This window comes from Herpailurus yagouaroundi, unplaced genomic scaffold (genome assembly GCF_014898765.1).
Source record: "Herpailurus yagouaroundi ecotype Mexico unplaced genomic scaffold, PumYag 166, whole genome shotgun sequence".
NCBI lineage: Eukaryota > Metazoa > Chordata > Mammalia > Carnivora > Felidae > Herpailurus > Herpailurus yagouaroundi.
The window spans coordinates 32,769,509-32,794,542 of record NW_024412407.1 but is presented as its reverse complement, the minus strand read 5'-3'; the positions used below and the strand labels follow the sequence as shown (position 1 = coordinate 32,794,542).

The following is a 25,034-nucleotide window of genomic DNA, read 5'->3' as shown; positions in this document are numbered from 1 at the left end:
AACAAGATTTATGGCTCTTAAACTTGACCTACCCCATGCCCTTCTCCCGAGTTCTACAGTGGCCTTGTAAAACAATAGCCTCAGAGCCATGAAGCATGAGGGCAGGCTGGCCAAATTCAGAATTCCTCAAGTGGTTCCATCCCCAGAGCATTATCACTATTTGATCTGTCTCAAAGCTGCTTGGAAAATCTTTATTCAAAAGGCATTGTCATTATTTGACGTGATCAGAGCTCAAAAGCCCTACCTCCAGGGTGTATGTGGAAAACAACCAACAAAGATTATTTGGTATCACAGACACTTACAGCATCAGTTGGGGCACACAAGAGCCTGGACAGAAAAATAAAAGGAGATGTTCATTGGGGTCTTTGAAAAGATCTGATATATTACCAGGGATTTGGAAGTCCACATATATTAGCAGGGCTGTGCGCATGTGAGGAAAAACCCAAAAGTGCCCCAATCTCTCATCTCTGGTTGGTCTTGAGGCCCTGTACAAGCAGGAAGTAAAGGCAGAGGCAGAATTATACATTGCCTGAGCATTACTGGAGTTCCAGAACACAAATAAAGTTCCTTGAGAAAGGATAGAAGACCTACTGGCTCAAGGCATTTAGGAAAGTATCTGACCAATCATTTCTTGACCACTTAGTTAATAATAGACTTCAGTGGCTGACCACCACAGGGAATACAGACTTTTCAGAATTAGTCCCGGAAAGTCACTAAACAACCCCCACCCCAATAAAGAAATAAATCCAGCAGCAATAACAATAAAAACTAACAACAACACATCATGGGGAAGGGACCTGAATTCCAGTTTTGCCATGTTATATGTTCTCAAATATACACTTTCCAAGAGCAAAATTATGGTTCAAACACAGGAAAAAAGTTATAAATAGAAACTGACCCTAATGGGACCCAGATTTTAGAGGTACTAGACAAAAATTTTAAATTAGCTATTATTAATATATTCAAAACTGAAGAAAATCATGTCTGAAGAATTAAAGGAAAGTATGACATTGATGCTTCACAAAATAAAGAATATCAATAAAGGAATTTAAAAAATGTTTTTAAGAACCAAATAGAAATTCTAGAATTGAAGGTACAATGACTGAAATGAAAAATTTACCAGAGGGGTTTACAACAGATTTGAGCTTGCAGAAGAAAGAATTGGAAAATTTAAAGGTAGCTCGATTGAGATTACCCAGTTTAAGGAACAGAAAGAAAAATGTCTGAAGACGAATGAACAAGATCTCAAGGAGCTGTGGGACACCATCAAGCATACCAACATAGGCAAAATGGGAATCCCAGAGCAGAGGAGAGAGAGGGAGGGGCAGAAACAATATTGGCATAAATCATAGACACAAACTTCCCAAATGTGATGAAAAGCATCAACCTATACATCTAAGAATCTTAAATTTTAAGTAAGGGAAAGTCCAGGAGATCCACATTTATTCAGTCTGTCAAAAGACAAAGAAAGAATCTTAAAATCAGCAAGAGAAAAATGGTTCACCGTGTATAAGAGATTCTTAATAAAGCTAACAGCTGACTTCTCATTAGAAACCAGGGAGGCAAAAGACAATGAGATGAACATTCAAAACGCTGGAAGAGAGATGCCTGGGTGGCTCAGTCGGTTAAGCATCCGACTTCGGCTCAGGTCATGATCTCACAACTTGTGAGTTTGAGCCCCACTTCAGGCTCTGTGCTGACAGCTCGGATTCTGTCTCCCTCTCTCTCTGCCCCACTTGCACTCTGTCTCTATCTCTCAAAACTAAATAAACATTAACAAAAATAGTTTGAAAGCTAAAAAGATGAGGGGCAAAAAACCCCCATATAAACAGTAAGCGAAAACTGAAAAGAGAAACAGACAATTCAAAATCATAGTTGGAGAATTTAATCTCTCACCTTCAAAAATGGATAGGACAGGGGCGCCTGGGTGGCGCAGTCGGTTAAGCGTCTGACTTCAGCCCGGTCACGATCTCACGGTCCGTGAGTTCGAGCCCTGCGTCAGGCTCTGGGCTGATGGCTCGGAGCCTGGAGACTGTTTCCGATTCTGTGTCTCCCTTTCTCTTTGCCCCTCCCCCGTTCATGCTCTGTCTCTCTCTGTCCCAAAAATAAATAAACGTTGAAAAAAAAATAAAAAAAAAAAATGGATAGGACACCTAAGTAGAAGATTAATTAGGAAGCAGAAGACTTGAACAATACTCTGAACGAGTTAGACCCAAAAAACACCTATAGAACACTCCATCCAACAGCAGCAGAATACACATTTTTCTTCATTGCACATACAATATTCTACAAGAGAGACAATATATTAGGTTATTAAACGAGCCTCAGTATGCTTAGGAAAATGAAATCACACAAAGTATGCTCTTTAAGCACAATAGAATTAAATTTGAAATCAGTAATAGAGGGAAATTTGAGAAATTGACAAAAATGTGGAAATTAAACAGCACACTTCGAAATAACCAATGGGTCAATGAATAAATAGCAAGTAAAGCTTTAAAATTCTTTGAAATGAATGAAAAGTAAAACACAACATCCTAAAACTTATGGAATGCAGCTAAAACAGTGCTTAGAGGGAAATTTATGGCTGTGAACATCTGTCTATATTGAAAAAGAAAAAAGATTTTTTAATCAGTGGCCTCATCTTCTACCTTAAAAAACTGGGTGAAAAAAGAGCAAACTAAATGTAAAGCAAGCAAAAAGAAGAAAATAAACTTAAAAGTTAGAGCATAGGGGTGCCTGGGTGGCTCAGTTGGTTAAGCATTCCACTCTTGATTTCAGCTGAGGTCATGATTTCACTGTTCATGAGATTGAGCCCCACGTCGGGCTCCTTGTTGACAGCTCAGAGCCTGCTTTGGATTCTCTCTCTCTCCCTCTCTCTCTGCCCCTCCCCTGCTCATGAGTGCCCTCTCTCTCTCTCAAAATAAATAAATAAACCTAAAAAAAGTCAGAGCATAAATAAATGTAATAGAAATTAGAAAAGCAACAGAGAAAACCTAAAACCGAGCTTGGTTCTTTGAAAAGATCAACAAAATGAACAAAACTTAGCTAGACTGACCAAGAAATCAAGACAGGATCCTCAGATTACTGAAATCAGGAATAATAAAGGGGACACTACCGTTGAACTTAACAGCAGTAAGGAGAAAAAGGATTATAGGAGAATACTATGAACAACTACATGCTAACAAATTAGAAAACATAGATGAAACTGACAAATTCCAACAAAAACACAAAATACCAAAAGTGATTCAAAAAGAAATACAAAATTGGAACAGACCTATAGTAAGTAAAGAGATTGAATTTGTAATTTAGGAATTTCCAGTAATTAAAAAGTCCCAAGCTCACATGACTTCATGATTAATTTTACCAAACATTTAAAGAAGAAATAGTATCAATTCTACGCACGTTCAAAAAAATTGAAGAGGAGGGAACACTTCCTAACTCAGTGTGAGGCCTGTGTTACCATGATACCCAAAGCAGACAAAGACATCACAAAAGAGACTACAGAAAGGGAGAAAATATTTGCAAGTCATATATCTGAGAAAGGACTTGTATCCCAAATATGTAAAGAGTACATAACAACTCAGTGATAAAAAGTTAAGTAACCCAATTAAAAACGGACAAAGGATTTGAATAAACATTTCTCTGAAGAAAATAAAGAAGTTATTAAAAAGTCCATAAATAGATGCTCAAATGCATTTGTCATTAAGGAAATACCAGTCAAAGCCACAATGAGATAACAATTCACACCCACTAGGATGGCTATGATCAAAAAACAGACAATAAAAAATAAAAATTAAAAAGAGACAGACAATAAAAGATAAAAATTAAAAAACAGACTGATAATAACAAGTGTTGGCAATAATGTGGCGAATCTGGAACCCTCATACATTGCTGGTGGGAATGTAAAATAATATGGCAATTTTGGAAAATAATTTGACAGTATCTTACCATGTTAAATTTCATTCATAAATATATGTCCAAGAGAAATCTAAATACATGTCCACCAAAAACTTATATAGAATGTTCATGGCATATTACTCAAAATGGTAAAAAAGTGGAACCAACCAAAATTTTTATCACGACAAATGCAGAAACATAATTTGGTATATGCATACAATGGAATATTATTTTTGCGATTTCATTTGCATTATGGGAAAGGTGGGATACTTAAGAAAAAATCTTGCATTTTAGCATTGATGTTCAAACTTAATAAAGGTTTTCTTTCAATGCCCTGTTCTCTGAATGTCATACTCAGATCAATTTAAGTAGCATCCCTACCAGAAACCTGTCTTTGGTGGCTGTTTTCTATATCCCTAACACAATAGTATAAAGTCATTAATGTTCATCATGTTGTATATTTTCACCCAGCGGTGGTCAAATGACCTTTCTAAGGTTGTGTATTAGTTTGTTCTCACCATTACTCCCTTGACAGTTCCAAACCTCAATTGTTACTTTACAAATAACCAAGAAGGGGAAAAGGCAACAAAAGCCTCTCATGACACCTTGCTGCTACTTCATGATGGAAAATGGTCACATTGGGGCACCTGGGTGGCTGAGTTCGTTAAGCATCTGACTCTTGATTTCATCTAAGATCATGATCTCACAGTTAGCGGCATCAAGCCCTGTGTCAGGCTCTGTGCTGATGGCACGGAGCCTGCTTAAGATTCTCTTTCTCTCTCTCTCTCTTTCTGCTCCTCCCCCCCACCCTCATCTTGCACACTGTGTCTCAAAATAAATAAATAAACTTAAAAAGAAAAGAAAAAGGTCATATTTATTGTAACATTTTTTCCCTGTGTTGTTTAGAACATATTTCCTCTTTGTCTGAATTCCCACGGAACATGTGACAAGAGACATACTTGCCTTTGTTAATGGCAAAATATACTTAATATGTTTAACTCCCTTCTACCTTTCCTTTCCCTAAATGGAAAAGATCTCTCAGGTAGTGTTTACATTTAAGCTTCAAACTCTAAGTTGGAAAAATATTTGTCTGCAATTAATGAAAGTTTCATGGCTTTCTTACTTTAGATTCTTTTTAAATGGTGAATTTAAAATTCCCTCATCTAGGGGTGCCTGGGTGGCTCAGTCGTTAAGCGTCCAACTTCGGCTCAGGTCATGATCTCATGGTTCACGAGTTGGAGCCCCACGTCGGGTTCTGTGCTGACAGCTCAGAGCCTGGAGCCTGCGGATTCTGTGTCTCCCTCTCTCTCTGCCCCTCCCCAACTCGTGCTCTGCCTCTCTCTCTCCCTCTCTCTCTCAAAAATAAATAAAAACATGAAAATAAACAAATAAATTCCCTCATCTCTAAAATAGCTAATAATAGCTCTTTGTGGAAGATAAGCTGAGAAAAACAAATTAGAAACATCTAAAAATATGTCTTATCATTTCTACAACCATCTTTCTGAGCAAACAGAGATTTTCAAGCAAACAGATTTTCAAACAGAGCTTGTGACAAAAGCCTATGCGCGATTATATTATTAGAGAGCGCAGTCTCAGGAAAGAAGGAGGAAAGAAAAAGGGAGGTAGCGTAGAAGTGAAAACAACGTATGTGTGATTACAAAGGCTGTCAAAGGCTGTCACCGCTTGGTATCAAGCAAACTGCACAGATTTTTGACGATATTTCAGGAGACTGGATAAATCACTGAATCTCTCAGGACAACTGGTTTGGGAAGAGGCACAGAAGAATTTATCTCCCAAAACTCAAAGATGTAAGTCCCCCACACGTCCAAGCAAAAGCACTGGGGCTGCAAGAACACCCTTCTATCCTATTCCCCAGCGCCAACCGGAGAGCTCAAGGGCAGGAGGCAAGAATTGCACAGCACAGACTGTAGAGAGAAAACAGGCCAACCTGAAGCCCATCAGAGCCCGTGCAGTGCTGGTGGCCGCAGCAGCAGGGGCCTCAGAGGCAGGTGATGCTGACAGGGAATGAGATGAGACATAGAAGGTGTTGATTTGCCATCCTTCAAACCAAAGCCTGTGGATAGAAATGCAGCACGTTTAAGTTCATGTTTAAGTGACAGATTGGAGCGCTTATGTTATTGTTCTGTTCTTGGGGAAAAGTGTACAAAGGCTTGATTACAACCATGTCAAAAGGACCATAAAAATTAAAAAAAAATTTTTTTAGGACATTTCAACTAAGCACAACTTTTGCCTTTCACTATAAACCTTTGTATGTACTGCAATTCTTGTTAATCAGCTCACTGTAGTAGTCACCTCATACTGACGAAATAAAATACCATAGACTGGGGGGTTTAAACAACAAAAGTTTAGTTTGTCACAGTTCTGGAGGCTGGAAAGCCCAAGGTTAATCTTCTTGCCAATTCCTGGTTCCTGGTGAGCACTCTCTTCCCAGCTTATAGGCAGCTGCCTTCTCAGAATTTACAGTAAGAATAGATGAAATGTTTAAATAAATTAAAGCAGGAATAAAAAAAATAAAGAGCAAGAGATTATTAAAAGTGGTCACTCATTTTTGAAAAAGAACTAAAATAATTTCTACATATGAGAAAATTTAATGAATAATATTAAAAATTAAACAGAGGACTTAACTAGCAGAATACATTCAACTGACATAAAAGATTATAGAATAGATCTGAACAAATTACAAAGAATGTGGGGCGCCTGGGTGGCTCAGTCGGTTGAGCGTCTGACTTCGGCTCAGGTCATGATCTCACAGTTTGTGGGTTCGAGCCCCACGTCAGGCTCTGTGCTGACAGCTCAGAGCCTGGAGCCTGCTTCGGATTCTGTGTCTCCTCTCTCTGTTCCTCCCCTGCTCATGCTCTGTCTCTCTCTCTCTCTCTCTCTCTCAAAAATAAATAAAGATTTAAAAAATTACAAAGAATGTAGCACAAAGAACACAGATACATGGAAACATGAAAGGCCACAGGGAGACAGTTCAATATTATGTCTAATTAAATTCACATAAGGAGTCAATTTTGAAAGAATATTTGTCATTATAAAAACATAATTTTGCTCTACTATTCTTAAAATATAAGAATGATTTTTTCTAATTTTTTTAATGTTTATTTTTGAGAGAGAGAGACAGACAGGCAGAGCATGAGCAGGGGAGGGGTGGAGAGAGAGGGAAACACAGAATCCAAAGCAGGCTCCAGGCTCTGAGCTGTCAGCACAGAGCCTGTGCAGGACTCAAACTCATGGACTGCGAGATCATGACTTGAGCCAAAGTTGGGCGCTTAACCAATTGAACCACCTGGGCGCCCAAATACAAGAATCATTTTCTGGGGACAGGGGAGGACCTGGGTAGCTCAGCTGGTTAAACAACTGACTCTTGATCTCAGCTCAGGGCATGATCTCAGGGTCGTGAGTTTAAGCCCTGTCTTGGGCTCTGTGCTGGGCATGAAGCCTACTTTAAAAAAAAATCATTTTGTTAGGATTTAAAAGATATCTAATAATTATTATATCTGAATTTATTATTATAAAACACATTTGATTTGTAAAATATTTTCACAGTAAACACTCAAGCCAATTTTTTAGTGCTTTTCTTCTCTCTTTTTCCGCCTCTATTGCCTGTCTGTCTCTGTCTGTCTATATAAAGATTAGATAGATAGATATCTGGTCATAAACCTGATATGCACGTATAAGTTGATAAATATAATCTTATGTGTGTATGTGTGCACGTTTATTATTTTGAACCATGTGAAATTGCCATTTGGAGCGTCAAAGAGTCACATAGAGGCAATTTTATATGCTTAAGCCTATATATACATATTGGATTGAGGATGCATTATACTTTACAGTAGCCTTTCTGCATAAGGGCAAAAATATATTTTTCTCTAAGGATTCTCCGAGTTCTATCTCACATCCGGTAGCCTGTATGATAGTAACATTTCTTCAGGATTGTAACTCCCACATGGGGTTACAAAGATTAGCTCTCCTCATGATAGTGATGCATAGTACTTAATTGGCTTTGTCAGACACTCATCTTTATGTTCCCATCTTCCTCCCTAACAGGAAAATTTCTAGATCTTTTATTCCTCCAAAATCTTCTTAGAGAAATAGCTATGATTTCCTTGCCATTTATTTGGCTGCCAAGTGTTAGTAACACCTGATATTAGATTCATTTAAGATGAAGATTGGAGACTGGCTTGAAATAATCCATTAGATTATTCTTCTCCCATCCTTCCTACTACTACTGGCATCATTGGTAGTAGAAGCGGGTGCAGGCACTGGATGAACTGTATATCCCCTCTAGCTGGTAGCCTAGCCCACGCTGAAGCATCTGTGGATCTAACCCTCTTTTCCTTCTACCTTGCAGGTGTTTCTTCAATCTTAGGTGCTATTAATTTCATTACTACAATTATCAATACAAAACCCCCTGCTGTATCTCAATATCAGACACCTTTATTTTTCTGATCTGACCTAATTACTGCCGTCTTGCTACTCCTACCACTACCAGTATTAGTGGCCGGCATTACCGTACTACTAACAGACCGAAACTTAAACACCACCTTCTTTGATCCCGCTGGAGGGGTCCTATCCCATGTCAGCACTTGTTCTGATTTTTGGGGCACCCGAAGTCTGCATCCTAATCTTGCCAGGTTTCAGAATAATTTCACACATCGTCACCTATTACTCAGGCAAAAAAGAGCCCTTTGGTTATATAGGAATAGTCTGAGCATTAATATCTATTGGCTTCCTAGGTTTCACTGTATGCGCTCACCACATGTTCACCATGGGAATAGACGTTGACACACGAGTATACTTCACATCAGCCACCAGAATCATTGCTATCTCCACAGGGGTAAAAGTATATAGCTGACTTGCCACCCTTCATGGAGGCCACATTAAATGATTCCCTGCTACGCTATGAGCCCTAGGCTTTATTTTCCTATTTACTGTAGGGGGCTTAACAGGCATTGTACTAGCAAGCTCCTCGTTACATATCGTTCTTTGTGACACATGCTATGTAGTAGCTCACTTCCACTATGTATTATCAACAGGAGCAGTATTCGCTATTATAGGAGGGCTCACTCATTGATTCCCCTTATTTTCAGGAAATACTCTCGGTAACACCTGAGCAAAAATCCATTTCACAATTATATTTGTAGGTGTTAACACAACATTCTTTCCTCAGCACTTTCTCGGATTATCCTGAATACCTGGACATTACTTTGACTATCCAAATGCAATACAACTTGAAACACAATTTCCTCTATAGGCTCTTTCATTTCTCTAACAGTAGTAATATGAATAATTTTTATAGTCTGAGAAACCTTCACTTCCAAACGAGAAGTAGCAATAGTAGAACTAAACTAACCACAACCCACCTCAAATGGCGGCATGGATGTCCTCCTCCATATCATACATTTGAAGAGGCAGCCTATGTAACCTTAAAATAAGAAAGGAAGGAAGCACACCTCTAAAACTTCCTTCCCCAATACCTTTCAAATTACATAGCCTCTGAAAACTCTTTTTTGTTGTTGTTGTTTACTTATTTTTGAGAGAGAGAGAGAGAGAGTGCGCGCGCACAAGTGGGGGAAGGGCAGAAAGAGAGGGAGACACAGAATCTAAAGCAGGCTCCAGGATCTGAGCTGTCGGCACAGAGCCCAAAGGTGGGGGCTCGAACTCACGAACCACGAGATCATGACCTGAGCTGAAATCAGGTACTTAACCTCCTGAGCCATCCAGGCGCCCAGCCCATGAAAACGCTTGTAAGCCAGATCTATCTCAGAACTAAAAGAACATGAACAATCTAGAGGAAAATTATTCCACGTATACATAGATATCAAGAAAAACCCTGCTTTCATCATGCCATCTCAAACACTGTCAAAGGCCTTCATTGCTTACATGGTACATTCTAGATCTCTTATTCAGTGTGCAGATTCTTCCGAAACCTGCTTCCAGCCCCCATTTCAATCTTACACCCCAGTAACCTAAGCATCTAGCACATGGCTATCAGTTATCACCTCCAAAAATAAGTTGGATCTTTAGCCTACTCCAGTAAAAAATATTACTACCCCAGGAAAAAAAAAAAGCCCAAAGTCCTTAACGTGTTATTAACAAGAAGTAGGGGGAGGGGACTGTCCTTACCCCACAGAACTCTTAATTTCTGTAGAAATTACTTGCTGTAGAGCCCCATGTCTTTCGTCATGCTGTGCCTTTACCTATAAGCTGTTCTCACCCACCTGGTGAAGCCTGGTCCTCTTCAACTGTCAACTCCTCAGTGAAGCCCTCCCTGACATCTTCAGCAGAGTTTGATGTTTTTGCTTTATGCTTTCTTAGTACTTTATTCCTATCTCTGCCTGCCTATCCCCTTAGACTACAAATTCACTTTTGGCGGGTGTCATGCTATCTGAGTATATCGGTGTCTGCCACATAACCTGGTGCTGTGTCTTTCTGCTGAATGAATGAACCAGCAAAGGAATGAAAGGCCAATAATGCAAGGTAGTTAAGAGAAGTAATGCTCGACCGCTAATACTTTACTGTCTAACCCAAAAAATCTTAAACAGTGATAACACAGTCCTAGGAGAACAGTTTCTGTGCTGCTATTATGCCAGTTGGAAAGCTTCTTCTGGTTCTTCCAGAGACTATAGTTGTACATCTACAGGACTGATTAGTCCCCTGATCTCACAGTTTGATTTATGTGCATCATGCACTCCGTAAGGAAAGCCAAAGGAGATCCACTTCACTGTGAACAGTGCTCATTAGAAACCAACCTCCAGCTAGGCCAATGCACAAAGCCTCAGGGAACACTAAAGGAGATTTTTTTCCTTTCAAGCACAAATTGTGTTTTCATTTTTTTTAATGTTTATTTATTTTTGAGAGAGGGACAGAGACAGAGAGACAGCAGAGAGAGAGGGACACACAATACGAAGCAGGCTCCAGGCTCTGAGCTGTCAGCACAGAACTCTACGCGGGGCTCAAGCCCACAGACTACGAGATCATGACCTGAGCTGAAGTTGGATGCTCAACAGACTGAGCCACCCAGGCACCCCCAAAATATTCTATTTTTTAAATGACCACATACTATCTGAAAGTATAGATGTAGAATCATTAATTTAACCAATTTTTTTTTAATTGCAGAGACTATTCTTTCTTCACTGATTTAATTTTGTCTAATACTAAGACTCTATATAAGCCCAGGCCTGCTTCTGGCTTCTTCATTGTGTTGGAGTCTTAACCAACTGAGCCACCTAGGTGCCCCCAGCACAAATGATTTTTTTAAATGTTTTTTTTAATATTTTATTAATTTTTGAGAGAGAGAGAGAGAGAGAGAGAGAGTGAACGGGGAGGAACAGAGAGAGAGAGAGCGACACGGAATCCAAAGCAGGCTCTAGGCTCTGAGCTGTCAGCACAGAGCCCGACGCGGGCCTGGAACCCACCAATTGTGAGCTGAAGTCAGACATTTAACTGACTGAGCCACCCAGGTGCCCTAGCACAAATTATTTTTTAAATATAAAAAAAACCAATGTGTATGTTTGTTTTCTTAGTGGAAGTGTGATTAATTTCCATAATGTGAGAATATAATATGTGGATTACCCAAGAAAGTTTTATATTTTAAAACAAATTCAAGAAAAAAATATATAAACACTACAGGAATAAATATTACATATAAATTTTTTACACTTCCTTTAGATAATATAGAAGAGATATCTACCTGCCCACATCCCAGTTTTATAATGAAAATCTAGTTTTTAATTAAAAACACATTGAACTCTTTCTTCCCATTTTTAAAACTGTTCAAAAATTATAAGATTTGAAAGGCTTTTGGTAATAGCGAGCAAGTCCTGCCATTAACAAATGCCAAGAGCATAATAAAACACCTAAAATGATAAGGTACTGGTGTTGGAGCTGAATAGCCCTTTAATTAGAAAAAGTTCATGTATTAGTATTCAACATTAAGCAGTGATTAATAGATACACCGTGTGCTTTTTTAAGTAGGGTAGATAACATGTCCAATTTTAATGTAAATTTAGTGACAATATCAGCGTGTTTCTCTAAAACGTTCTGTCTGAAAAGTTTCAGAGGAGTAAAAAAAAAATCTTGATCAGTGAGCACATCCGTAAAATATTAATACTAAAACTCCTTACATAATTGTATTCTCTGAAATTGTTGCCGTGGCTGGCTGGGAGGTTTTCGTGCTCAAAAACAACATGTTATAAAAAATGAAATCCAAATGAGGTGCTCGCTCTTTTCTCCATCCTAGAAAAACATCTACTCTTACTGACCTCATTCCTTGCTCTCACTGACTGATCAAAGAAAAAAAAAGCCTATTTTTTTTTTTCTGTCTTCTTAAAGAAAGCTCTATTTTGACAGTGTCTTTTTTTTTCCTTCCCTCCAGGGAATCTTTAAATAGCCAGGTAAGAAGAATTCTCAGAGTAAAAGGTACAGGGAATGTGAAAGCAAAAAATGACATGTGGGACAACTTTTTCTCAACTTTCACAAAGAGCTCTGTTTTAGTAGTGAAGATACCATGTTCCCTCAAATATTGCTGTCAACATTGAGTAAATTTGCCGTATCTATTTTATTAGGATACTCGTCCTTTCTCACAGCTTTATCTACCATCCAATTCCATCTATTCACCTTAGACTCATATTTCTTTTTTTTTTTAATTTTTTTAACGTTTATTTATTTTTGAGATAGAGAGAGACAGAGCATGAACGGGGGAGGGGCAGAGAGAGAGGGAGACACAGAATTGGAAGCAGGCTCCAGGCTCTGAGCCATCAGCCCAGAGCCTGATGAGGGGCTCGAACTCACTGACCGTGAGATCGTGACCTGAGCTGAAGTCGGAGGCTTAACCGACTGAGCCACTCAGGTGCCCCTAGACTCATATTTCAATGCCAGACTCTTTATGGGTGAATTCCATATTCAATTCCACAGTCTAAGATTAAATTTATCGTCTCCCCATCCCCAAAAGTAGCTCTCCTCCCAGGGTTGCTTGTTTTCCCTTGACACTCGCAGCTGGTTATTCAGGCTCGAGGCATTGACAAGACCTAGCAGTCCTTTCACTTGAAATAAAAGTTTCCTTCAAAATGTTTTTCAAGTTCTGTTTTAATCTAGGTTTTCCCCAAAAGCTAAACCATAGACCAAAGCTTGTGTAAAGGTCATTAAAAAAATTTTTTTTAATGTTTATTTATTTTTGAGAGAGAGTTAGAGAGAGAGAGAGAGTCAGCGCCAGCAGGGAAGGGGCAGAGAGATGGAGACACAGAATCTGAAGCAGGCTCCAGGCTCTGAGCTGTGAGCAAAGAGCCCGACGTGGAGCTCTAACTCAGGAACCATGAGATGGTGACTTGAGCTGAAGTCGGACACCCAACCGACTGAGCCACCCAGGTGGCCCCAAAGGTCATTCATTTTATTTGGGAATATAATCTTAGAGGACAAGCATGAGGGCAGTAGTTTTGAACAGGGAAAAACCAATTTGAAAAATGTGCTTTTGTGAGCTGCCATCCTTCAGTCTCATAGGAACTTCTAAGGAGCCTTGTGAAACATGTTTGAGAACTAATAGCCTGGGGCAATAGGGGAGGCAATTCATTCCTTGATCCCTATCCCTATTACCTAAGGTGTAACCTAAAGTAATCTCTGGTTGTGCATGCATAAGGGCCAAGTAAGGTGCCACAGGTATCCCACACAGTTGTGCCAAGTAGTCCCATAGCAGGAAGAGTTCCATGGTCTCAGCCCACAATGAGATGTTATAAGTCTGAACCAAGGTGAAGATGGTGAAGCATTTAATGGAACTTGCCAGCAAAGCAGTGGTTGGGATAAGACATGAACTAAGAGGGTATGAAATGGCCAGTACAGCCTATCCCTTGCACCACTCAGATCCACCCATATGCCCTATTAGGTAAAACCTGTCACTGAGTCCCCTTCAGGGTAGTGATAAGTTGTAATCTCTGAAAAGGCTTAATTCCAGGGGTTATTGGAATGAATTACACTCTCACTATTGCAGGCAGTGCCAAGGTCATAACTGATATTTATCATCTCCTTCTTTACTACTCATTCTGTTTATTTTCCTCATGCTAAGCCAACACTCTGGCTGGCCTAGTTTTCTTGTCTGCTGGAATGACCTTGATTTTCATATGTGAGAGATCTGTGCCCTTCGTTGCCTTTCCTTCTTTGGACTGTATTTACTATAATTGTCCATACACATTATCTCTTGGCAGAGAAACACAAATATGCACTCCTCTTGTATGTTGTGATTCTGCATGTACTCCTTCCTATTCCCATTATATACCACAAATCCCAGAACTTCATAGAAATTAGATTCAATCACCTCTATGAGAATAGTAATTCTTCACCTTGGTTGCTTCAATGGCATGGGCAATTCAACATGACCAAGTAGTAGCTATAGTTTCAAGTTAAAGTGGAATTTATTAAGAGTTCCACTCTGTCTTCTGGGGGAAACAATCCCTTTGCACAAACCAAGGTCACTAATCCTGTAGAACTCCATTTGTGGAGATGAAGATCACAACTTCACTGGGTCACTGGGAAGAATGGTGAGATGAACTAACCCCACTCTCACTCATTAGTTCTGGGACCCATGCATTTTAGCTACTGGAGAGAGTACCATTTATCAGCCATTGATTTAGTGCATTCACCACATCCTAGAGGACAGCACCCCAACCAGACTGTACCTAAGTGTATGTCTTCCTTAAGCCTCTAACTGACCATTCCATTATTCAGTTCCTAGGTGAGGGGATATATGGTAGGACAAGTGGATTGTGTGTTTAAGTGCCCATTCCTGTATGGTAAAAGAGATAACTGTGAGAAACCATGAAAATATATGTCATATGTTGTATAATCCTTAGGGTGATGACGTCAGTGGTGATCCTTGAACCAGGGAATGCAAATTCATATCCAGAGAAGGTGTCAATTCATGAAAGGATGAATTTTTGCTCCTTCTACTGGGGTTCAGTTTGATGTAATCAACCTACCACCAAGTGGTAGACTGGTTTTCTTGAAGAATGACTTCATAATGAGGGCTTAATTTTGTTTTCTGCTCCTGACTCGTCACCAGGAGTCAGATAAAATTTACAGAAAAAGGACCCTGCTACTGAGGCTGCGTAGCTGTATCCCTGCCACAATGGTCACTCTGTTTATGGTCCCATTCTGCTAGCACCAGGGTTGCCAAAGAAAGATGCTTGTTGCCATCCACAGGACAAGTTTCCTCCTTGGTTATTGAGTTCCTCTTCTGAGATAAATGGTCCCTAGTGGTCATGAGTATGAGAAAGACAAGTGCACATGCTGTGCCCACTTCCATAGACCCAGTGCATGGATTTTCCTAAGATTTCATTGTCTCTTACCCACTTACCGTCTTTTTTTTCTGAGTTCTGACTAACTAGCCAAACCACTCTGCCCAGGAGCCCAAAACTCCATGGAAAATAAACTTCCCAGTGTTATCTTTGAAGGTCTAGTGCACTCTCATGTCCTTTAGAGCCAGACCTATGTAAGCCTCAAGTGTAATAATTATCCAGTAAAGCTAACATGAAGAAATTGCACCAACTTACCTGTGAATTGGGCCTCAGTTATTTCCTTTGCCATTTAGTCATAGGGAAACCCAAGATGCCATAGCTATAAGTTGTGACAGAGAACCTAATACCTTACAAATGGTTTAGGTGTTTGGTCACCTGTTTATTGTAATTTACTTGTGTCTTCTGGAACTTCTCCAGCCCAATTCTGAATGGTGCATTCATAACAAATCACTACTCTTCCTGCCCAAACTTATGACTCAATGGATTAGACAATATACAGTTCTAAGGATCTAGTATCATGGCAGGAATTTTTTTTTTCCAAAATTACATAATTCTTTGCTGCAGAAGGAATGGTCTTGCTCTAATACCCTAGGAGTTTTTGTTGTGAGTCTTCTACTGAGGTTTGCCCTTTGACACATAGGCAGCTTAGGATGCCTAGAATGCCGGCCACTTTCTACTAATCATGTTAAATTACCATTTATGTCACCGATATAACAAACCAACATGATGTGTTGTGGAATGTAAAAATGATCAAGGTCCCTATAGACTATACAGTGACAGAGAGCAAGAGATTTAATGTAGCTCTGAGGGAAGGCAATGAGTGTATATTGTCACCCTTCCCATGTAAAAGTGATCTGGTTTTGATTTCTCTTACCATGGGGAATTGAATTACAGTCAACAAATCAGTTATAGCCAAATACCAAATACAAGAGACTGAGTTAAGTTACTCTGGTACTGAAAAGGTATCACCTTCAACATGTGGTAATTAGGACTACGACTTGGTTAATTTTTGATAGTTTATTGCCATATGCTCTGATCCTTCTGGTTTATTCAAAGGCCAGCCAAATCAATTAAATGGCATTATCAGGCGAACCTCCACTATTGCAACTGAAGTTTTTAATGGTGGTGTTAACATCTGACATTCTTTTTGGCATGAAGTCTGGTATCTGATTGCTGTCTGTCACCTGGAGAAAACACCACAGGAGTGGAAGAAATCACACATAACAGAAGAGAATTATAGTAACACTAAAATTTAATTGGAAGGCAGAGGAAAAACATGAAGTAAATAAGATAGAGATGGGGGTCAGAGAGGAGAATAAAGTGACAGCAATATTCAAGAAGTGGTCATCAATGTGAAATATTGCTGGGTGTCACAAAGGAATTAGGGCTGCAATAGGGCCAGTAGGTGTAGAAAACAGGACACTATTTGCCTTTGCTTGAGCAATTTAGGCAGAAACACAGAGTCAGATGTCAGATTGCTGGGAACTGAGAAGTATAAGGAAACTGAGGAAGTTGAGGCAACGAGTTTAAACTACTTTAATATGTTGGCCCTTGAGAAGAGAAAAGCGGAAATAGGATGGCTTGGAGAGAAGGAAGATGCAGAATTAGCTGGTGGCTGTTGTTGCTGTCGTTTAGGACTGGGACAGTGTGAACAAGTTTTAGTCAGATGACAGAGAGAAAGCAAAGATACAAGAAAGTGAAAAAAAAGACTCTTCTTTGCCTAAAAAGCCTCCATTCTTTCAATCCCATGGATAATAACAAATCTCATAGCTTGGCCCATCTTGGAATAGAATCTTTAGTCTCTTATATTGGCTAATTTTATGACTAACATCTTAATTTTATTTCCTTATTGCTTGTAGCTTAGTACAGTCAGATTTGCAAAACCATTAAATGTTAGACTGCAGCATAGAGAAGGCAGGGAATATTTCCACAATTACCTTGCCCAAATTGAAGCTGTCCAAATTTAAATTACTAGTGCTTTTTAAGAGATAACAACCTATGCCCAAATTGAAGCTGTCCAAATTTGAATTACTAGTGCTTTTTAAGAGATAACAGCCTATTTCATTTTATTGTCTCTTAATATATGACAGCACTGCAGAATTAAAGATCACACATGCTGATGATGAAAGCCCTTGTATTGGAAAATGGGATATTCTGGTGTGCCTGAAAAGATTGATTAAGCAATGAACCAAGACAAGTGTATGGTTGTTTCAGAGTAATCAGGCCTTTGGGACTACTTAAGGTTATAAACAGAAGCAGGTGTCTAATTCCTCATGAGTCCTTTTACCATTGAGAACACAGATCAGAGATGTGTATGTATAATACACCATTTCTGGAAGCTCCTATAGTCTGTAAAAGTTGATTTATTTAATTTCTTCTTATAAGTAGGGTGCGTCTTTTGGTGTGTTCCCATAGAAATGTATCTGAATATATGTGATGTTGGAGATGTGTGAATTTGCACATAAAGATACAGATTCATAGATGGAAATGTATGTATTTGGGTGTATATATTTGTATGTTTGCATGTGCAATTAAGGCTTAACCATAGGGGCTGGACTCATTTGAATCACACTTGTGTCTTCAGTTGTGACTTTAAAATGTGGTAAAACAATTCAGTTAAGCATTTATGGTTAATTTTGAGAAAAACGTATATATCCTAAATAATACTGTTGCCTTAAATATTACTGAATTACTATATTTTTTAATTGAAGTTACTGGAAAGATTGCTTTGAGTTAGCACTATTTTTATATTCAAGAACTAACTGCAAAATTCTGGATCCAAAAAATTGTTCTTAATGTGATGTGATAATAATGTCTAACTAGGGGGGAACAAACCGAAAGGAAACTCTCTGTTGAACAAAGAATCCAGAAACAGAAATTCATAGGGCTGGTCAAGTATCTACAGGCACACACGCCGCTAAGTTTTTCATCTGACACAGGCTCATTCTATAACATTGTAGAGACTTTTATGGTTCTGTTGAGGAAGAAAATAAAATGGAAGTCAAGGAAGCATTTTTATTAGGTCATTTACTCCCCTTAACACAGTCTTTCCCTTCAAACATTTACAATAAAGCAGATTTAATCCTTTGCCTTCCCATGGGAAGTCTAACACAAGAAAATGGGATTGTAGAAGGATCACACACAGTGTAAGACCAAGTATTTTTAGAAAGTACTCCCCCAGGAAGAGGCTGAGTTACATGATGGGACTAAGGCAGTCTCTGGGAGTTTCACCATTTTGGGACGTCCAGGAGCTTGGCATTCACATGAGTTACTGGATATTTTTCTTTGCTTATAATGCATCACTAAATTCTAAGACCATACAATATTTGTCCTCAATAGAGAGGCACGGTGATATACTGAAATAACAATATTTTAGTGACTGGCCTACCATCAAACTTTGTAACTCAAAGATTACATTTCTTTCTAATTAGATTTGCTTTCCTTAGCCACCAAGATCTAAGCAACTGATAATATTTATATTTCTAACAACTGTGTTTTATTTATCCAAAGGAGGAACAGAAATAAGCTTTCATTAAGCAACAACAATATGCCAATGACTGTGAAATATGCCTTCCCATGTGTTGTTTACTCCTTGTAATAACCCTAAGAGATTAATATCATTATCTCCATTTAACAGACAATACAAGCCAGATCTTCCTGATTAAAAAGCCCCTACCTCAGTCTGACAGAGAGAATGAGGACTTCCTTCAATTAGATTGCTTTGAATTGTCCTCAGTTGCCCAGTGTTCAAACAGCCATACTTCTGAACTTGGATTTCATAAACTCAAGTCACCTCTGAGTGAGAGCACAAACATATATAACCTTTAGGGCAGTCCCTTGGGAAGGCTGAGTGCCCCAGGAGAGATAAGATCTGTGGCTTTGTTTTTAGTTTATTCATCTGTCAACCAACCTTTACTGAACACCTATGTGCAATCTACTACTTTAGGAACTGGAAACAAAACAAAAATTTCTGGCCTTCAAGGATCTTACATTCTGTTGCATTCTGTGGGGTGGGGGTGGGGTGGGGAGGATGGTGGCAGAGGATTCAGATTAATATCCAAGAAAACTCTGAATACTAATTGACCAATATAACCAAAAAACGTAACTATTTGACAACTTAAATTCTTCCAAGGTAGACCTTGTGGAATGTGGGAATATGCATTATTATGGCAATGGACTACCACCCTGACCCCATGACCTGTTTTTATTACCCTGAAAAATTAAGGGTAAAAGGAATAAACCCCAAATAAAACCAGTATCCACCAAACAGGCAGCTGGGGGCCGGGCGGGGGGGCAAGGCAAGGGTTAACTGATGCTCCCAACAGTTTCCCACCCATCTTTAACTGTGAAGAGAAATACGAGGAGAATCAGAGAAATCTAACGTGGTCAGGATGTGACTGATGGAGGTGAATGAAAAGCCCTTTAAATACTAACACTGTTCACAACACAGAGATGCATTGCTTATTGAATTGGTGAAATGAGTAGTTCTTAGAAGCATGGCATGGTTCAAATATTTAGAAAGCTCTTAATATAATACCTTTCCCCCTTTTAGGCCTACTGTTTTTTGTGGGGGGGGGGGTGGTGTTTTGTTTCGAGAGAGAGAGAGAGAGAGAGAGAGAGAGAGAGAGGGAGGGAAGGGCAGAGAGAGAGACAGAGAGTCTTATGCAGACTCTATGCCCAGTGGGGAGCCCAACACGAGGCTCAAACCCAAGAACCGTGAGATCATGACCTGAGCCAAAATCAAGAATCAAATGCTCAACTGATTGAACCACCCAGGCATCCCGGCCTGCTGTTTTAAAATAATGGTTCTTTGGTACCCTGAAATAACATCTTTTTTCCATGTGCATTTTTGCTTTCTCTTATTACTTTTGGTCTTTGATCCTCTGGGTACAGTGGAAAAAAATGGACAGAAATGTGTTCCAGTTCCAGGTATGCTATTTATAGAGTAGCTATAGCTATATTTCTTCATAAAAAAATAACTCTCTGAATCTTGGTTTCTCATTTACTTCATCTTTACTGTAAAAACAATAACACCTACCATAGAGGGTTTTGAGAATTAAATAACATTTAAATTGTCCCCAAAGTAGGCATTTAGTAAATTTAGTTAAATCCTAGAATATGTAATCCTTTGCAGAAAAACTGTTTTTAATCATCTGCCTTATTCAAAGTGGAGTCTCAGTAAATACTTGTGGATTGAATGTTCACATTTTGTATTTCAGATATTTTCAGTATAACACTGAATGTCACTATGTACAAGTAGTTATCATGTATTAGGCATATCAAATTAGTGCATAAAATTTTTGCAAATTATTAGTAAGCGTATCAAATTAGTGTATTAATTGAGGATGGAAAAACAGTCTTCTTTTTTTCTTAAGAGTTTGGCTCAATCCTAGAAATGCTTTCTAACCATTAGAGCTGACCCACAATAAAATGGATTGGGTTATTCGGGGATAAGTGCTACATTTCCACAAATGCTAACAAAGGGACTAAATGGGCATCTGTCAGGAAAGTGGCCGGGATTTCTAAATTAGTTGGAAATTATCCAAGATGATTCCCAAAGTCTCTTTTTCTCAATGATCTCATAATTCTAAACAATATATAATGCTTTATTTAGAAACAAGTAAGGAAAAGGAACTTTTGATTTCCTATTACATTATTCACAGGGACACTTTAAGCATTATTTCATCCCAAATTCTCTTTATAGGTAATAAAAACATCTAACAGTAATATACCCCTGCCAGGCACTATTCTGAGTTCTTTACACACATTAGCTCATTTAATCCTTATAGCCATCCTATGTGGTGAGTGGGTGGGTGGGTGAGTATTACTATCACTGTTTTACACATGAGGAAACGAAGGCATTGAAAAGTTAAATAACTTGCCCAAGGTGAAGTTAATGAGTGACAGAGCTGGAACTGAAACCCAGGCAGTCCATCCCTAAATCCTAAGGGTACGTGGTGTAAGGGCCACACACAAGACAATCTTGTTTCTCACAGATCCAGAGTTTGTCCCACTAACCCAGAAGCTCCATGAAGTCACGGACCATATATGTTGGTACTCATCCTTAAACCTACAGTATCTGACACATAATAGGTAAAAAATAAATGATTTTTTTATTTTTAATTTTTTTTTTAATTTTAGAGAGAAAGAGAGAGGAAGAGAGGGGCAGAGGGAGAGAGAGAGAGAGAGAGAGAGAGAGAGAGAGAATCCTATGCAGGCTTCATGCTCAGCATGGAACCAGACACAGGGCTTAATCCCATGACCCTGGTATCATGACCTGAGCAGAAATCAAGAGTCCAATCCTCAACCAACTGAGCCACCCAGGTGCCCCGATGATTTTTTTAATATATAAAGATCAATCCAACTCCCATTTTTCATGTCTTTTAAAAGGCATACCATAGAAAAGTGTGCTGCTTAGCTTTTATACCCAAATTATTATTTATCTGATTATAGATAAGTGGTCGAGAAATGCTTGTTTGTACTATACTTAGTACCAGAAGCCCTTTAAGATGACATAACATGAATATATAAAACAGGATAGGATGACCTAAATTAGAAGTCAGTAAAATCAAAAAGCAAAACCTAGGGCAGAAACATACCATGGATAGGGTAATATAAATACACATACTATTCTATACAGTTACTTCAAGCGGATCACACATTGGTCCTAAGCTTTTCCACAGGCACAGGGAAAAAGGAAATTGATCCATTTAAAATTGTACCTGTCTTTAAGAGTACAAAAAGAGTATTTCTAAGGAGGAGCAAATCTATTCTCAGTATTAAGCCAGGAAGAAATCTCTTCCAAAAATCTTCAAAAAGAGACCCTGGTAAGGAAATGAACAACGTCATCCAGAACATTCTGTGTGTATTCTTTCCATACTGCCTCTTAACCAAGGCATCTGAGACCAAGGCATCTCGCAGAGCCTGGTTACTAAGGAGGAAGCTGTGCGGACAGCAGGTTCTCCCTCTGTAAGGAGTTGGTGCTTAGTTCTGGTCAGAAGCTTAAGGTAAGTTGCTAAACTCCAAATCATTGTATTTAGCTCTGAGTTAAAGATAGCAATAAGTTGAAACAATACACCCCATACACTCTTCCCAGTCTATTTCCCTCACAGCCACCTGGGTGTCCCTTTGAATCCCTTCAAACATTGTCCCCTGTTTTTTTTAAGCTAAGCCGACAATCTTTTTTTTTAATGTTTATTTATTTATGTTGAGAGAGAGAACACGTGTGTGAGCAGGGGGAGGGGCAGAGAAGAGAGAGAGAACCCCAAGCAGGCTCTGTGCTGTCAGTTTAGAGTCACCTGCGGGGCTCTATCCCGTGAACAGAGAGATCATGACCTGAGTAGAAACCAAGAGTCAGACACTTAATTGACTGAGCCACCCAAGACCCACGCAACCCAAAGCCTACAGTCTCTAACAAGACCTACATGGCCTGTGTAATCTGCTCCCCCATCCCCCTCCCAGTGGTCTCACCACACCTTGTACCCCCTGTGCCTATTGTTCTCTACCCTCAATCTAAATTGCCTTTGTTTCTCCTTCGTGTCAGTGGCTCTGCATATGCCATCCCATTTGCCTGGAATGGTTTCTCCTTTCCCCCTCTGCCATCCCTTACCCCATTAATTCCTGCTTCTCAAAAGCCACGCTGATGAGCTTGGGGAGCTCTACTCCCCCTTGGTGGACTGGGCATCTTGCATCATTACAGACTGTCATCACACTTTGTGTATTTCCCTTGTGAAAAGTATCAATATTTTAATTAGATCATTAAACTTCTTCCGTTGTTTATCATATATGTGTAGATGAACATCTGCTTTGCACTGGGTACTTTTCTAGCCCTAAAAAAAAAACAGCCATGAACAAAATATATAAAAACCCCTGCCCTCCTGTAGTTTCCATTCTGTTCTAAGTTTCTTCAGTAAAATCCAAGTGGCATGTGGTCAGTGACTATTTCTGTCTTGTTTACTGATGTATCCCCCTCATGAGGCACAATGTGTTGCACGCAGCTTGTATTAGAATAGCCCAATAATGGCATGGAAAAAACCCACCCTAAGATTTTAGTGGCTTAAAGCAACACAGGTTTTTGATCATTCTGTATGACTGGGGTCTCTTATCACTTACCAGCACAGTCATTCAGGGACAGTTCAGTAGAACAGTCATCATCTTAAATATTGCCAGTCATTATACCAGAGAGAGAGAGAAAACTCTCCGGAGTTCTAACCAGCAGTTAAATGACTCCCCACGGTTTGAACCAAGAGTTAAATACTCTAGCCTGGAAGTGCACAAGACGCTTCCACTACAACTCAGTGTCCAAAAGTAGTCACCTGGCCGTATCTAACTACAAAGGGCCAAAGGGAACAACCACAATTATTCGGCAGATGTCACTACTGACTATCACAGAGAGAATTTAATAAATACTTGAGGAAAAGATGACTTAATGGCAATGGAGAGTAGTTATGATACAGATAAAAGCCATGTGTGAATTTCTCTCTGAAATACATGTATTCATAAGATGTGTGCAGTATGTAGAGATTAGGCTAATGATAAAATAAATGAGTTTGCATTGCTTCCTCCCACATCATCTTATACCTTGATTAAAGTCAACAAGGAATGACGAAATTGCTATGTGCAAAGTATAAAATAAGCATCCTACAGGCAAATAATGGAGAAGTCACTATCTAATAAAAATTGATTCTTCCAGTGAACTATAAAATATTTCATAGGTCGGATTTCATTGGACTGGTTCACTTGGCTGTTCTCTTTGTGCTCTTTTGCAAATCAGACTTAGACACATTCTGCAGGGGTGACTGAAAAGCAAGATCAATTTCACGTTTTGTTCTCCTTGCCAACTCTAATTTTGTATTTTGCCTGAACATTCAATTTTCTATATTTAATTAAAAATTAATTAAAATTCATCAGAGTATAAATTGTATCTCATAATTTCATTGAATTCTAACCATGGGTCATGCCTCTTAAACACGGAAATGGTCTAGCATTTTATTTCAGTATGAAGTGGAAGAATTGTCAGGATTATTTTGATGCCCAGATGGGGATTTGGTATTTGTTTGACTGAATTCTGTCTTTAAGTTAGAGAAAGAAAGGAGCTTTGGGAACTTAAATTAGAAAGATTAGCCAGAGCAATAAGAAAATCCAATAGGAATTCTTTCTTGAGATACAAGATTTTTGTGAAATTTGTTTACTTCGTGGGATTTTCACCTACTAAATTCTGAGGATTATGAGCCCCTGTCTGAAAGGAGGGTCCACAATACTATGTTTCAGAGCAGTAGTTCCTACCTGGAGTCTTTGGACATACTTTTGGAAAACTTAGAGTTTGCTATGTAAATTGTTAAATGTTATGTCCCTATTTGATAACAATTCAATGCATATATATATATATATATGTATACATATATATATATATGTATACATATATATATATGCTTTAGAAAATAAGAATGGTACATGCTGACATTGCTTTTCTGTCTGACTTTTATTTATTTATCTTTTAATTTTATTGCGGTAGAACACAGCGTGAGATCCATCTGTTTACTATACATTATTATTGTCTGTAGGTACAGTGCTTTACGGTACACTGCTAGAGTTTATTCACCTTACTGAACTGAAACTTTATGCCTTGATTAATAATGGCTCATTTCACCCTCTCCCCAGGTCCTGATAACCACCTTTTCTGTCTTTGATTTTATGAATCTGACATTTTAGGTGCCTCATAAAAGTGGGATTAGGCATTGCTTGCCTTTCTGGGTCTGGTTTATTTCACTTAGCATAATGTCCTCAAAGTCCATTCATGTTGTCACACATTGCAGAATTTCCTTTCTTTTC

At 38.9% G+C, this 25,034-nt stretch overlaps 1 protein-coding gene, 1 non-coding gene and 1 pseudogene across 3 annotated transcripts in view; all 3 read left to right on the top strand.

Annotated features, from left to right (window-relative positions):
• Positions 1-25,034, top strand: part of PTPRO (protein tyrosine phosphatase receptor type O) — a 241,280-nt gene that overhangs the window by 50,814 nt on the left and 165,432 nt on the right. The gene's annotated exons all lie outside the window — the stretch shown is intronic.
• TRNAR-UCG (transfer RNA arginine (anticodon UCG)) lies at positions 6,614-6,698 on the top strand. Its single transcript has one exon. It is a non-coding gene; the product is annotated as a tRNA-Arg (tRNA).
• On the top strand, positions 8,196-9,475 carry LOC121038873 (cytochrome c oxidase subunit 1-like; annotated as a pseudogene).